The 13552-nt window shown below is 43.2% G+C and overlaps 10 non-coding genes across 10 annotated transcripts; 5 read left to right on the top strand and 5 right to left on the bottom strand.

The window, feature by feature from the left end:
• The first annotated feature begins 1874 nt into the window (after nucleotides 1-1874).
• trnap-ugg (transfer RNA proline (anticodon UGG)) lies at nucleotides 1875-1964 on the top strand. The gene is given in 2 exon segments: nucleotides 1875-1910; nucleotides 1929-1964. It is a non-coding gene; the product is annotated as a tRNA-Pro (tRNA).
• A 526-nt stretch (nucleotides 1965-2490) lies between these two features.
• Nucleotides 2491-2564, bottom strand: trnai-aau (transfer RNA isoleucine (anticodon AAU)). The gene has a single exon. It is a non-coding gene; the product is annotated as a tRNA-Ile (tRNA).
• A 1890-nt stretch (nucleotides 2565-4454) lies between these two features.
• trnap-ugg (transfer RNA proline (anticodon UGG)) lies at nucleotides 4455-4544 on the top strand. The gene is given in 2 exon segments: nucleotides 4455-4490; nucleotides 4509-4544. It is a non-coding gene; the product is annotated as a tRNA-Pro (tRNA).
• Nucleotides 4545-5070: 526 nt separating this feature from the next.
• trnai-aau (transfer RNA isoleucine (anticodon AAU)) lies at nucleotides 5071-5144 on the bottom strand. Its single transcript has one exon. It is a non-coding gene; the product is annotated as a tRNA-Ile (tRNA).
• A 1874-nt stretch (nucleotides 5145-7018) lies between these two features.
• On the top strand, nucleotides 7019-7108 carry trnap-ugg (transfer RNA proline (anticodon UGG)). Its single transcript is given in 2 exon segments — nucleotides 7019-7054; nucleotides 7073-7108. It is a non-coding gene; the product is annotated as a tRNA-Pro (tRNA).
• Nucleotides 7109-7634: 526 nt separating this feature from the next.
• On the bottom strand, nucleotides 7635-7708 carry trnai-aau (transfer RNA isoleucine (anticodon AAU)). The gene has a single exon. It is a non-coding gene; the product is annotated as a tRNA-Ile (tRNA).
• A 1874-nt stretch (nucleotides 7709-9582) lies between these two features.
• trnap-ugg (transfer RNA proline (anticodon UGG)) lies at nucleotides 9583-9672 on the top strand. Its single transcript is given in 2 exon segments — nucleotides 9583-9618; nucleotides 9637-9672. It is a non-coding gene; the product is annotated as a tRNA-Pro (tRNA).
• A 526-nt stretch (nucleotides 9673-10198) lies between these two features.
• Nucleotides 10199-10272, bottom strand: trnai-aau (transfer RNA isoleucine (anticodon AAU)). The gene has a single exon. It is a non-coding gene; the product is annotated as a tRNA-Ile (tRNA).
• Nucleotides 10273-12146: 1874 nt separating this feature from the next.
• trnap-ugg (transfer RNA proline (anticodon UGG)) lies at nucleotides 12147-12236 on the top strand. Its single transcript is given in 2 exon segments — nucleotides 12147-12182; nucleotides 12201-12236. It is a non-coding gene; the product is annotated as a tRNA-Pro (tRNA).
• A 526-nt stretch (nucleotides 12237-12762) lies between these two features.
• Nucleotides 12763-12836, bottom strand: trnai-aau (transfer RNA isoleucine (anticodon AAU)). The gene has a single exon. It is a non-coding gene; the product is annotated as a tRNA-Ile (tRNA).
• Between the last annotated feature and the right edge of the window lie 716 nt (nucleotides 12837-13552).

Consider the following 13552-nt stretch of genomic DNA (forward strand, 5'->3'; position numbering starts at 1 on the left):
ATGTATACATCTTAGCTTTATGGGCTTACCCGCGTGTTGGGTAGTTTGTGTTTATTTTTACACCATCTGACAGGGTTTTACAACGAATATTGAATAAATCACATCCCTTAAACATTGTTACTTGTTTCTGTATATACTGTCGAGGATGTAGATCAAAATTAACAAACAAAGAGCACTTTAATGTAACAAATTCAATTCCGATCAATATTATTTTCCCAACAATGAACAGCCCATCCATAAAACACTGCCCCGCTATAAAACCTGTGGGCAGGACCCTGAGCTACTGTGAAAATGATATCACCGCAACGTGATTCGATCACGCTGCGTTTTGACGTTGAGTCAGATGTCTGTCTGTCTATCCGTCTGATTGGGTCTCTGCCTTATTCTCAGGCCAGTCTTTTTGTTTGCTGGCTGCAGGCCTCGCTCCCCGACTGACTGAACAACTACCGGGCCGTGTGTCAGAATCAATGACTGTGACTGACTGTCTGCCCATTTATGGCCACATTTCTGAGTTCCTGCCATCGCTCTGTGTCGCAGGCCTTTCTCTGTCCCTTCGGATCACAACACACCCACAAGCTTCACGACTGAACGCAGGTTTGGTCAGTCTGTCCTCGCAGGTCCTTCGGAAGCTAATGATTTTCAACTGAATTATTTTTCCTGAGCGACTTGTGAAGTTTTGTTCAGTGATATGTTTGCGAAAGAGAACGGAGGAAATAGTTAGTGTGCAACTCGACATTTCTCTACATCGGAATAGAAAACGTGATTGGATGGATAGAAGAGGTCTGAAAGGATGGCCGATCGGCTGTGGGTGGCACCGAATTCTGCAGTGGCTGCAGTGGTTCATTACCGGTAATGAAAATGAGGTAATATACTACCACAAGCTGCCGCTGAAAATCATTCAATTTCCCAAACTTGACCCACCGAATCAAATGAAGCTCCTGGGAAAGCTACAAGACAACGCCGGTCTATCGGGCATCGTTTGAAGCAACTGTCAGTTTAAAGTGGCATCTACAGCCATGCAAGTACTGCCATGTGCCGCTGCGATCGCCGAGTGGTTGAAGCGTTAAATTCAAGATCAAATGGAGTTTTCCTTCGCAGGTTTGATTTCTGCTCGCTGAATTATTGTTTAAAGATTCGTTCAATGCTCAAATGAATGAACTGGATCTAACTCACTTAATTTATCTCTCTCAGTGCATGAGAGATACTCGAGCGTGGCCGGCGCTTTTAATTGAGTGCCCAGTGTACTCTTGCAAAATTCAAATACACAAGAAAGAATCTTGCCCAATCTGCAACTAAAATTCTGCTACTTTGCAGAACCACCCATTTATAAGCGACTTTATTTAGATGAATCTCACTATCTCTCCTTGTCTCTTGTCTCGATGTTGTCCCCTGATGGACTTCTCAGGCTTCCTGGAACGGGAAAGGCTGATCGAACGTGCAACACCAGCAGGGAAAGGTAAAGGAAATAAAGACTGAGACGGTCGGAAAAGTAAAGGTGCAACCCAGCTGATAAATTCGGAGCTAATGTCTCCACATTTTTGTCTCTTCGCCCTCACAGTGAAAGGAAACAGCAATGTGAGTAAAATATACTTATGATAGCTTGTATACTCTGACGATGCCGAGACAGATGCCAATGTAGCTTCAGATTAACTAATTCTGAAAAGTATTATTTGAAGAAACAAGTCGTACATTGTAAACGAATTTAGTAAAGAGAGGCTAATATTGGTGACTGGAAATAGGTAGTGTACAACTTGATATTGCTGCAAATAGGAATAGAAAACGAGATTGGGTGGACAGAAGCGGTTGGAAAGGATAGCCGATCGGCTGAAGACTATGGTGAAATTTTAGACCGGCTGCAGGGCTTTCTAGCAAGCGGCTCGTTGGTCTAGGGGTATGATTCTCGCTTTGGGCGTTTTTCTAATGGAATATGCGAGAGGTCCCGGGTTCAAATCCCGGACGAGCCCTGTTATCTCACTGCTTTTTAGTGAAAAGTCACCAATTGGATTCTGACATCTTTGCAGTTGTTCGAATTGAATTATATTTGAGCTCCAGAGGACAAAGTGCAGAAGTTTCCAAGGCGCAACACACACGGAGTAAATAAAATGTCTCAAGATGATGTGGAGATTGAAGCTGAATGTGAATTTACCCCAATTTAGGCGGTCTCATTGATATTAGATGACGGGATCGAGAACCACATATCCAAATTTGCCGATGACACAAAGATGGACAGAATTATAAGCAGTTTGGATGGAAGAATGAGATTACAGCGAGATATCACTAGATTAAGTGAATGGGCAAAACTGCGGCAAATGGATTTCAACGTAAGCAAGTTTGAGGCCGTCCACTTTGGACCTCAAAAAGATAGATGAGAAAACATATTAATGGATGTTACTCCAAAAAATTGACCACATGACTTTTTGTGTGGATTCGCTTGTTTCTCAAGTCTGCCAAACTTTTAAAAGTTACCAAAATATTGCAAAAGGAACCTAATGGCCCGTACGGGAATCGAACCCGCGACCTTGGCGTTATTAGCACCACGCTCTAACCAACTGAGCTAACCGGCCATGTTTCCATCTTAGCTTTATGGGCTTACCCGCGTGTTGGGTAGTTTATGTTTATTTTTACACCATCTGACAGGGTTTTACAACGAATATTGAATAAATCACATCCCTTAAACATTGTTACTTGTTTCTGTATATACTGTCGAGGATGTAGATCAAAATTAACAAACAAAGAGCACTTTAATGTAACAAATTCAATTCCGATCAATATTATTTTCCCAACAATGAACAGCCCATCCATAAAACACTGCCCCGCTATAAAACCTGTGGGCAGGACCATGAGCTACTGTGAAAATGATATCACCGCAACGTGATTCGATCACGCTGCGTTTTGACGTTGAGTCAGATGTCTGTCTGTCTATCCGTCTGTCTGTTTATCCGTCTGATTGGGTCTCGGCCTTATTCTCAGGCCAGTCTTTTTGTTTGCTGGCTGCAGGCCTCGCTCCCCGACTGACTGAACAACTACCGGGCCGTGTGTCAGAATCAATGACTGTGACTGACTGTCTGCCCATTTATGGCCACATTTCTGAGTTCCTGCCATCGCTCTGTGTCGCAGGCCTTTCTCTGTCCCTTCGGATCACAACACACCCACAAGCTTCACGACTGAACGCAGGTTTGGTCAGTCTGTCCTCGCAGGTCCTTCGGAAGCTAATGATTTTCAACTGAATTATTTTTCCTGAGCGACTTGTGAAGTTTTGTTCAGTGATATGTTTGCGAAAGAGAACGGAGGAAATAGTTAGTGTGCAACTCGACATTTCTCTACATCGGAATAGAAAACGTGATTGGATGGATAGAAGAGGTCTGAAAGGATGGCCGATCGGCTGTGGGTGGCACCGAATTCTGCAGTGGCTGCAGTGGTTCATTACCGGTAATGAAAATGAGGTAATATACTACCACAAGCTGCCGCTGAAAATCATTCAATTTCCCAAACTTGACCCACCGAATCAAATGAAGCTCCTGGGAAAGCTACAAGACAACGCCGGTCTATCGGGCATCGTTTGAAGCAACTGTCAGTTTAAAGTGGCATCTACAGCCATGCAAGTACTGCCATGTGCCGCTGCGATCGCCGAGTGGTTGAAGCGTTAAATTCAAGATCAAATGGAGTTTTCCTTCGCAGGTTTGATTTCTGCTCGCTGAATTATTGTTTAAAGATTCGTTCAATGCTCAAATGAATGAACTGGATCTAACTCACTTAATTTATCTCTCTCAGTGCATGAGAGATACTCGAGCGTGGCCGGCGCTTTTAATTGAGTGCCCAGTGTACTCTTGCAAAATTCAAATACACAAGAAAGAATCTTGCCCAATCTGCAACTAAAATTCTGCTACTTTGCAGAACCACCCATTTATAAGCGACTTTATTTAGATGAATCTCACTATCTCTCCTTGTCTCTTGTCTCGATGTTGTCCCCTGATGGACTTCTCAGGCTTCCTGGAACGGGAAAGGCTGATCGAACGTGCAACACCAGCAGGGAAAGGTAAAGGAAATAAAGACTGAGACGGTCGGAAAAGTAAAGGTGCAACCCAGCTGATAAATTCGGAGCTAATGTCTCCACATTTTTGTCTCTTCGCCCTCACAGTGAAAGGAAACAGCAATGTGAGTAAAATATACTTATGGTAGCTTGTATACTCTGACGATGCCGAGACAGATGCCAATGTAGCTTCAGATTAACTAATTCTGAAAAGTATTATTTGAAGAAACAAGTCGTACATTGTAAACGAATTTAGTAAAGAGAGGCTAATATTGGTGACTGGAAATAGGTAGTGTACAACTTGATATTGCTGCAAATAGGAATAGAAAACGAGATTGGGTGGACAGAAGCGGTTGGAAAGGATAGCCGATCGGCTGAAGACTATGGTGAAATTTTAGACCGGCTGCAGGGCTTTCTAGCAAGCGGCTCGTTGGTCTAGGGGTATGATTCTCGCTTTGGGCGTTTTTCTAATGGAATATGCGAGAGGTCCCGGGTTCAAATCCCGGACGAGCCCTGTTATCTCACTGCTTTTTAGTGAAAAGTCACCAATTGGATTCTGACATCTTTGCAGTTGTTCGAATTGAATTATATTTGAGCTCCAGAGGACAAAGTGCAGAAGTTTCCAAGGCGCAACACACACGGAGTAAATAAAATGTCTCAAGATGATGTGGAGATTGAAGCTGAATGTGAATTTACCCCAATTTAGGCGGTCTCATTGATATTAGATGACGGGATCGAGAACCACATATCCAAATTTGCCGATGACACAAAGATGGACAGAATTATAAGCAGTTTGGATGGAAGAATGAGATTACAGAGAGATATCACTAGATTAAGTGAATGGGCAAAACTGCGGCAAATGGATTTCAACGTAAGCAAGTTTGAGGCCGTCCACTTTGGACCTCAAAAAGATAGATGAGAAAACATATTAATGGATGTTACTCCAAAAAATTGACCACATGACATTTTGTGTGGATTCGCTTGTTTCTCAAGTCTGCCAAACTTTTAAAAGTTACCAAAATATTGCAAAAGGAACCTTATGGCCCGTACGGGGATCGAACCCGCGACCTTGGCGTTATTAGCACCACGCTATAACCAACTGAGCTAACCGGCCATGTATACATCTTAGCTTTATGGGCTTACCCGCGTGTTGGGTAGTTTGTGTTTATTTTTACACCATCTGACAGGGTTTTACAACGAATATTGAATAAATCACATCCCTTAAACATTGTTACTTGTTTCTGTATATACTGTCGAGGATGTAGATCAAAATTAACAAACAAAGAGCACTTTAATGTAACAAATTCAATTCCGATCAATATTATTTTCCCAACAATGAACAGCCCATCCATAAAACACTGCCCCGCTATAAAACCTGTGGGCAGGACCCTGAGCTACTGTGAAAATGATATCACCGCAACGTGATTCGATCACGCTGCGTTTTGACGTTGAGTCAGATGTCTGTCTGTCTATCCGTCTGATTGGGTCTCTGCCTTATTCTCAGGCCAGTCTTTTTGTTTGCTGGCTGCAGGCCTCGCTCCCCGACTGACTGAACAACTACCGGGCCGTGTGTCAGAATCAATGACTGTGACTGACTGTCTGCCCATTTATGGCCACATTTCTGAGTTCCTGCCATCGCTCTGTGTCGCAGGCCTTTCTCTGTCCCTTCGGATCACAACACACCCACAAGCTTCACGACTGAACGCAGGTTTGGTCAGTCTGTCCTCGCAGGTCCTTCGGAAGCTAATGATTTTCAACTGAATTATTTTTCCTGAGCGACTTGTGAAGTTTTGTTCAGTGATATGTTTGCGAAAGAGAACGGAGGAAATAGTTAGTGTGCAACTCGACATTTCTCTACATCGGAATAGAAAACGTGATTGGATGGATAGAAGAGGTCTGAAAGGATGGCCGATCGGCTGTGGGTGGCACCGAATTCTGCAGTGGCTGCAGTGGTTCATTACCGGTAATGAAAATGAGGTAATATACTACCACAAGCTGCCGCTGAAAATCATTCAATTTCCCAAACTTGACCCACCGAATCAAATGAAGCTCCTGGGAAAGCTACAAGACAACGCCGGTCTATCGGGCATCGTTTGAAGCAACTGTCAGTTTAAAGTGGCATCTACAGCCATGCAAGTACTGCCATGTGCCGCTGCGATCGCCGAGTGGTTGAAGCGTTAAATTCAAGATCAAATGGAGTTTTCCTTCGCAGGTTTGATTTCTGCTCGCTGAATTATTGTTTAAAGATTCGTTCAATGCTCAAATGAATGAACTGGATCTAACTCACTTAATTTATCTCTCTCAGTGCATGAGAGATACTCGAGCGTGGCCGGCGCTTTTAATTGAGTGCCCAGTGTACTCTTGCAAAATTCAAATACACAAGAAAGAATCTTGCCCAATCTGCAACTAAAATTCTGCTACTTTGCAGAACCACCCATTTATAAGCGACTTTATTTAGATGAATCTCACTATCTCTCCTTGTCTCTTGTCTCGATGTTGTCCCCTGATGGACTTCTCAGGCTTCCTGGAACGGGAAAGGCTGATCGAACGTGCAACACCAGCAGGGAAAGGTAAAGGAAATAAAGACTGAGACGGTCGGAAAAGTAAAGGTGCAACCCAGCTGATAAATTCGGAGCTAATGTCTCCACATTTTTGTCTCTTCGCCCTCACAGTGAAAGGAAACAGCAATGTGAGTAAAATATACTTATGATAGCTTGTATACTCTGACGATGCCGAGACAGATGCCAATGTAGCTTCAGATTAACTAATTCTGAAAAGTATTATTTGAAGAAACAAGTCGTACATTGTAAACGAATTTAGTAAAGAGAGGCTAATATTGGTGACTGGAAATAGGTAGTGTACAACTTGATATTGCTGCAAATAGGAATAGAAAACGAGATTGGGTGGACAGAAGCGGTTGGAAAGGATAGCCGATCGGCTGAAGACTATGGTGAAATTTTAGACCGGCTGCAGGGCTTTCTAGCAAGCGGCTCGTTGGTCTAGGGGTATGATTCTCGCTTTGGGCGTTTTTCTAATGGAATATGCGAGAGGTCCCGGGTTCAAATCCCGGACGAGCCCTGTTATCTCACTGCTTTTTAGTGAAAAGTCACCAATTGGATTCTGACATCTTTGCAGTTGTTCGAATTGAATTATATTTGAGCTCCAGAGGACAAAGTGCAGAAGTTTCCAAGGCGCAACACACACGGAGTAAATAAAATGTCTCAAGATGATGTGGAGATTGAAGCTGAATGTGAATTTACCCCAATTTAGGCGGTCTCATTGATATTAGATGACGGGATCGAGAACCACATATCCAAATTTGCCGATGACACAAAGATGGACAGAATTATAAGCAGTTTGGATGGAAGAATGAGATTACAGAGAGATATCACTAGATTAAGTGAATGGGCAAAACTGCGGCAAATGGATTTCAACGTAAGCAAGTTTGAGGCCGTCCACTTTGGACCTCAAAAAGATAGATAAGAAAACATATTATTGGATGTTACTCCAAAAAATTGACCACATGACATTTTGTGTGGATTCGCTTGTTTCTCAAGTCTGCCAAACTTTTAAAAGTTACCAAAATATTGCAAAAGGAACCTTATGGCCCGTACGGGGATCGAACCCGCGACCTTGGCGTTATTAGCACCACGCTATAACCAACTGAGCTAACCGGCCATGTATACATCTTAGCTTTATGGGCTTACCCGCGTGTTGGGTAGTTTGTGTTTATTTTTACACCATCTGACAGGGTTTTACAACGAATATTGAATAAATCACATCCCTTAAACATTGTTACTTGTTTCTGTATATACTGTCGAGGATGTAGATCAAAATTAACAAACAAAGAGCACTTTAATGTAACAAATTCAATTCCGATCAATATTATTTTCCCAACAATGAACAGCCCATCCATAAAACACTGCCCCGCTATAAAACCTGTGGGCAGGACCCTGAGCTACTGTGAAAATGATATCACCGCAACGTGATTCGATCACGCTGCGTTTTGACGTTGAGTCAGATGTCTGTCTGTCTATCCGTCTGATTGGGTCTCTGCCTTATTCTCAGGCCAGTCTTTTTGTTTGCTGGCTGCAGGCCTCGCTCCCCGACTGACTGAACAACTACCGGGCCGTGTGTCAGAATCAATGACTGTGACTGACTGTCTGCCCATTTATGGCCACATTTCTGAGTTCCTGCCATCGCTCTGTGTCGCAGGCCTTTCTCTGTCCCTTCGGATCACAACACACCCACAAGCTTCACGACTGAACGCAGGTTTGGTCAGTCTGTCCTCGCAGGTCCTTCGGAAGCTAATGATTTTCAACTGAATTATTTTTCCTGAGCGACTTGTGAAGTTTTGTTCAGTGATATGTTTGCGAAAGAGAACGGAGGAAATAGTTAGTGTGCAACTCGACATTTCTCTACATCGGAATAGAAAACGTGATTGGATGGATAGAAGAGGTCTGAAAGGATGGCCGATCGGCTGTGGGTGGCACCGAATTCTGCAGTGGCTGCAGTGGTTCATTACCGGTAATGAAAATGAGGTAATATACTACCACAAGCTGCCGCTGAAAATCATTCAATTTCCCAAACTTGACCCACCGAATCAAATGAAGCTCCTGGGAAAGCTACAAGACAACGCCGGTCTATCGGGCATCGTTTGAAGCAACTGTCAGTTTAAAGTGGCATCTACAGCCATGCAAGTACTGCCATGTGCCGCTGCGATCGCCGAGTGGTTGAAGCGTTAAATTCAAGATCAAATGGAGTTTTCCTTCGCAGGTTTGATTTCTGCTCGCTGAATTATTGTTTAAAGATTCGTTCAATGCTCAAATGAATGAACTGGATCTAACTCACTTAATTTATCTCTCTCAGTGCATGAGAGATACTCGAGCGTGGCCGGCGCTTTTAATTGAGTGCCCAGTGTACTCTTGCAAAATTCAAATACACAAGAAAGAATCTTGCCCAATCTGCAACTAAAATTCTGCTACTTTGCAGAACCACCCATTTATAAGCGACTTTATTTAGATGAATCTCACTATCTCTCCTTGTCTCTTGTCTCGATGTTGTCCCCTGATGGACTTCTCAGGCTTCCTGGAACGGGAAAGGCTGATCGAACGTGCAACACCAGCAGGGAAAGGTAAAGGAAATAAAGACTGAGACGGTCGGAAAAGTAAAGGTGCAACCCAGCTGATAAATTCGGAGCTAATGTCTCCACATTTTTGTCTCTTCGCCCTCACAGTGAAAGGAAACAGCAATGTGAGTAAAATATACTTATGGTAGCTTGTATACTCTGACGATGCCGAGACAGATGCCAATGTAGCTTCAGATTAACTAATTCTGAAAAGTATTATTTGAAGAAACAAGTCGTACATTGTAAACGAATTTAGTAAAGAGAGGCTAATATTGGTGACTGGAAATAGGTAGTGTACAACTTGATATTGCTGCAAATAGGAATAGAAAACGAGATTGGGTGGACAGAAGCGGTTGGAAAGGATAGCCGATCGGCTGAAGACTATGGTGAAATTTTAGACCGGCTGCAGGGCTTTCCAGCAAGCGGCTCGTTGGTCTAGGGGTATGATTCTCGCTTTGGGCGTTTTTCTAATGGAATATGCGAGAGGTCCCGGGTTCAAATCCCGGACGAGCCCTGTTATCTCACTGCTTTTTAGTGAAAAGTCACCAATTGGATTCTGACATCTTTGCAGTTGTTCGAATTGAATTATATTTGAGCTCCAGAGGACAAAGTGCAGAAGTTTCCAAGGCGCAACACACACGGAGTAAATAAAATGTCTCAAGATGATGTGGAGATTGAAGCTGAATGTGAATTTACCCCAATTTAGGCGGTCTCATTGATATTAGATGACGGGATCGAGAACCACATATCCAAATTTGCCGATGACATAAAGATGGACAGAATTATAAGCAGTTTGGATGGAAGAATGAGATTACAGAGAGATATCACTAGATTAAGTGAATGGGCAAAACTGCGGCAAATGGATTTCAACGTAAGCAAGTTTGAGGCCGTCCACTTTGGACCTCAAAAAGATAGATGAGAAAACATATTAATGGATGTTACTCCAAAAAATTGACCACATGACATTTTGTGTGGATTCGCTTGTTTCTCAAGTCTGCCAAACTTTTAAAAGTTACCAAAATATTGCAAAAGGAACCTTATGGCCCGTACGGGGATCGAACCCGCGACCTTGGCGTTATTAGCACCACGCTATAACCAACTGAGCTAACCGGCCATGTATACATCTTAGCTTTATGGGCTTACCCGCGTGTTGGGTAGTTTGTGTTTATTTTTACACCATCTGACAGGGTTTTACAACGAATATTGAATAAATCACATCCCTTAAACATTGTTACTTGTTTCTGTATATACTGTCGAGGATGTAGATCAAAATTAACAAACAAAGAGCACTTTAATGTAACAAATTCAATTCCGATCAATATTATTTTCCCAACAATGAACAGCCCATCCATAAAACACTGCCCCGCTATAAAACCTGTGGGCAGGACCCTGAGCTACTGTGAAAATGATATCACCGCAACGTGATTCGATCACGCTGCGTTTTGACGTTGAGTCAGATGTCTGTCTGTCTATCCGTCTGATTGGGTCTCTGCCTTATTCTCAGGCCAGTCTTTTTGTTTGCTGGCTGCAGGCCTCGCTCCCCGACTGACTGAACAACTACCGGGCCGTGTGTCAGAATCAATGACTGTGACTGACTGTCTGCCCATTTATGGCCACATTTCTGAGTTCCTGCCATCGCTCTGTGTCGCAGGCCTTTCTCTGTCCCTTCGGATCACAACACACCCACAAGCTTCACGACTGAACGCAGGTTTGGTCAGTCTGTCCTCGCAGGTCCTTCGGAAGCTAATGATTTTCAACTGAATTATTTTTCCTGAGCGACTTGTGAAGTTTTGTTCAGTGATATGTTTGCGAAAGAGAACGGAGGAAATAGTTAGTGTGCAACTCGACATTTCTCTACATCGGAATAGAAAACGTGATTGGATGGATAGAAGAGGTCTGAAAGGATGGCCGATCGGCTGTGGGTGGCACCGAATTCTGCAGTGGCTGCAGTGGTTCATTACCGGTAATGAAAATGAGGTAATATACTACCACAAGCTGCCGCTGAAAATCATTCAATTTCCCAAACTTGACCCACCGAATCAAATGAAGCTCCTGGGAAAGCTACAAGACAACGCCGGTCTATCGGGCATCGTTTGAAGCAACTGTCAGTTTAAAGTGGCATCTACAGCCATGCAAGTACTGCCATGTGCCGCTGCGATCGCCGAGTGGTTGAAGCGTTAAATTCAAGATCAAATGGAGTTTTCCTTCGCAGGTTTGATTTCTGCTCGCTGAATTATTGTTTAAAGATTCGTTCAATGCTCAAATGAATGAACTGGATCTAACTCACTTAATTTATCTCTCTCAGTGCATGAGAGATACTCGAGCGTGGCCGGCGCTTTTAATTGAGTGCCCAGTGTACTCTTGCAAAATTCAAATACACAAGAAAGAATCTTGCCCAATCTGCAACTAAAATTCTGCTACTTTGCAGAACCACCCATTTATAAGCGACTTTATTTAGATGAATCTCACTATCTCTCCTTGTCTCTTGTCTCGATGTTGTCCCCTGATGGACTTCTCAGGCTTCCTGGAACGGGAAAGGCTGATCGAACGTGCAACACCAGCAGGGAAAGGTAAAGGAAATAAAGACTGAGACGGTCGGAAAAGTAAAGGTGCAACCCAGCTGATAAATTCGGAGCTAATGTCTCCACATTTTTGTCTCTTCGCCCTCACAGTGAAAGGAAACAGCAATGTGAGTAAAATATACTTATGGTAGCTTGTATACTCTGACGATGCCGAGACAGATGCCAATGTAGCTTCAGATTAACTAATTCTGAAAAGTATTATTTGAAGAAACAAGTCGTACATTGTAAACGAATTTAGTAAAGAGAGGCTAATATTGGTGACTGGAAATAGGTAGTGTACAACTTGATATTGCTGCAAATAGGAATAGAAAACGAGATTGGGTGGACAGAAGCGGTTGGAAAGGATAGCCGATCGGCTGAAGACTATGGTGAAATTTTAGACCGGCTGCAGGGCTTTCTAGCAAGCGGCTCGTTGGTCTAGGGGTATGATTCTCGCTTTGGGCGTTTTTCTAATGGAATATGCGAGAGGTCCCGGGTTCAAATCCCGGACGAGCCCTGTTATCTCACTGCTTTTTAGTGAAAAGTCACCAATTGGATTCTGACATCTTTGCAGTTGTTCGAATTGAATTATATTTGAGCTCCAGAGGACAAAGTGCAGAAGTTTCCAAGGCGCAACACACACGGAGTAAATAAAATGTCTCAAGATGATGTGGAGATTGAAGCTGAATGTGAATTTACCCCAATTTAGGCGGTCTCATTGATATTAGATGACGGGATCGAGAACCACATATCCAAGTTTGCCGATGACACAAAGATGGACAGAATTATAAGCAGTTTGGATGGAAGAATGAGATTACAGAGAGATATCACTAGATTAAGTGAATGGGCAAAACTGCGGCAAATGGATTTCAACGTAAACAAGTTTGAGGCCGTCCACTTTGGACCTCAAAAAGATAGATCAGAAAACATATTAATGGATGTTGCTCCAATTAATTGACCACATGACATTTTGTGTGGATTCGCTTGTTTCTCAAGTCTGCCAAACTTTTAAAAGTTACCAAAATATTGCAATAGGAACCTTATGGCCCGTACGGGGATCGAACCCGCGAGCTTGGCGTTATTAGCACCACGCTCTAACCAACTGAGCTAACCGGCCATGTTTCCATCTTAGCTTTATGGGCTTACCCGCGTGTTGGGTAGTTTGTGTTTATTTTTACACCATCTGACAGGGTTTTACAACGAATATTGAATAAATCACATCCCTTAAACGTTGTTACTTGTTTCTGTATATACTGTCGAGGATGTAGATCAAAATTAACAAACAAAGAGCACTTTAATGTAACAAATTAAATTCCGATCAATATTATTTTACCAACAATGAACAGCCCATCCATAAAACACTGCCCCGCTATAAAACCTGTGGGCATGACCCTGAGCTACTGTGAAAATGATATCACCGCAACGTGATTCGATCACGCTGCGTTTTGACGTTGTGTCAGATGTCTGTCTGTCTATCCGTCTGATTGGGTCTCTGCCTTATTCTCAGGCCAGGCTTTTTGTTTGCTGTCTGCAGGCCTCGCTCCCCGACTGACTGAACAACTACCGGGCTGTGTGTCGGAATCAATTTCTGTGACTGACTGTCTGCCCATTTATGGCCCTGAATGGCCACATTTCTGAGTTCCTGCCTTCGCCCTTTGTCACAGGCCTGTCTCTGTCCCTTCGGGTGACAAAACACCCACAAGCTTCACGACTGAACGCAGGTTTCGTCAGTCTGTCCTCGCAGGTCCTTCGGAAGCTAATGATGTTGAACTGAATTATTTTTCCTGAGTGACTTGTGAAGTTTTGTTCAGCGATATGTTTGCGAAAGAGAAC

This window comes from Heptranchias perlo, chromosome 20 (assembly GCF_035084215.1).
Source record: "Heptranchias perlo isolate sHepPer1 chromosome 20, sHepPer1.hap1, whole genome shotgun sequence".
Lineage (NCBI taxonomy): Eukaryota > Metazoa > Chordata > Chondrichthyes > Hexanchiformes > Hexanchidae > Heptranchias > Heptranchias perlo.